The following is a 2091-nucleotide window of genomic DNA, read 5'->3' as shown; positions in this document are numbered from 1 at the left end:
CCAATGCCTTCACCTGTCAGACAGGTGGGGGCTGCAAACATGTGAACCCCCCACAACAGAACTACTGGTTTGTAAATGAGTGTGGAGAAGCTTGCATTTGATGGGGGTGAGGTTAGCCAAGTGGTGGGAAATATTCAGGAATGCAGAATGCAATTATCCATGTTGGAATGTGACCTAGGCGCTGGCTCTAATCTAGTGGAAAGGGCCACAGGACCTCTAATGAGAATAAATGCCCCTGTCTAATTGAGTCAGGAAAATTTTCCTTTAACATAAACCTGGCAGATAACATTGTCTCCAGAAAAACAAATTTAGAACTTCAAGAATGTAGGCTCTAAGCCACTGACATTTTTTTTTCTGTTTTGTTTTGTTTTGCTTGCATAAAGGGACTATTTCCTGTTGCTTTAGAGATGGTATTTGCCAGCTCAGTATTATACCACTATCATCAAAATCTGAGCTCCCAGACAGGCTGAGGTGAACCTCAGCAAGAGAACACTAAACAGCGCATCAAAAGCCTTAGCCAGTGAAACCCTATGAGCATGGGCTCTGTTTGTCTTTCCCCTCCAAAACAGGGAACAATGGCAGGGTCTGAATTTTAACTGCAATGGACTGGCTTAAATTACTTGACCTATTTTTATGCAGCAAGGAGAGAGAGATGACTTCTTTCTTTTTTATTATTACTTTAACGGATGGCCACAGTTATTGGAAAAGGAAATATAAGGGCATTTTCTACCAAGCAGTGAGCTGTTGATCAATAATTTAGTTTGCTTTATAATAGTGAGGGAGACCCACCTATATTTCTGAAAAGTATTAGGATACCCGAAAGAAAGAAATTTCCCTTCACAAGATGGAATTAAATTAATAAGTAATGTTAAATAATGAACTTTAGATAGGTTTACATTTCTATCATGCCTAGCTATTTACAGGCATGATATAAGCTAAGCAAATGAGGGAACTGATGTATGGAGGGAATGCACAGACCTTGGCAAGGAGATAATCCCAGGCCACCTTCCTTCCATACTTTCTATAAATAAACAATGCCTTTTTAGTGCATTGGGGCCTTATCAGTTACTTTCACCCCCCAAGATAAGCACAGATGTTAAAAGCAACCGTGAAATGCCAGAAGTAGCCCAGGTGACCGCAGTTGGTACTTCCTGAGAATTCTGCTTGACTAACCCAGGAGTGCGCGGCGGCGACGAGGACGGGCAGATCAAAGGTGGGTGAAGAGTGCTCCTACTTCCTTTGTGGACTGTTGGTTTAGGCTGAACTAATTAGCGATTGGTGAGGCTGCTGCCCAACATGGGGTGAGGGCTGACCGCTGGTTTACAGGCTTCTTGGAATTTTCCCCAGGGCAACCCCATCGTGACCATTCCAAAAACCCTTCCCCTTTTCCTCTTTATTATAGAGTAGTTACAACAGGGGGCTGCGGCGTCTGTATCCTAGGGTGCTGTTAGCTGGTGCCACCGTGAGAGAGACAGACACAGAGGGCGAGTTAACAGGGCTGAAAGGATCCTTCCAGCACGTTCCTGAAAGCAGGAGAGAAAACAAAACTTAGGCTGAGCGCAAACTCAAACTAGCATAAAATAATAACAACAACAATAATAAGAGCTAACTACAAGTTGTAGATAAACACATGAAGGAGAGTGATGGCAATGTCATTCATGGCTACTGAAGTAACCGCTCACTGTGTCTCCCTTGTGGACTGACATACAATTTGGCCTTGTGATTTCCTTAAGTTGGTTGGCCACAAAGATCATCATCATAATTTTGTTATTTCTTGAAACTCCTTGTTTGGGATTTAGTCACCCCCCATAATAATGAGTGTCCCCATCCTGGCAAACATGAGGTATTAAGTTGTGAAGCCAAATCCTCAGGCCGCCCGGTGCGCACTGCCCTGCGGCATTGATTTTGCAAAGCTCTTAGAAGAAGATGAACAAATTGTCCCTTCCACGATTGGACTCCCTCTTCGTGTGATGCGGTGAACTGATATATGGCTTCATGACCACACAGCCTCTCGAGTTCCTAAAACGAACATCCCCGAGGTTCTGAGATGCCCGACGAGCAGCAGTTCTTGGAGCAACTATTCCCAACTGA

Source organism: Peromyscus eremicus, chromosome 8b (genome assembly GCF_949786415.1).
Source record: "Peromyscus eremicus chromosome 8b, PerEre_H2_v1, whole genome shotgun sequence".
In the NCBI taxonomy this organism is placed as follows: Eukaryota; Metazoa; Chordata; class Mammalia; order Rodentia; family Cricetidae; genus Peromyscus; species Peromyscus eremicus.
The sequence above is the reverse complement of the archived record's forward strand: the minus strand, read 5'-3'. Positions refer to the sequence as shown.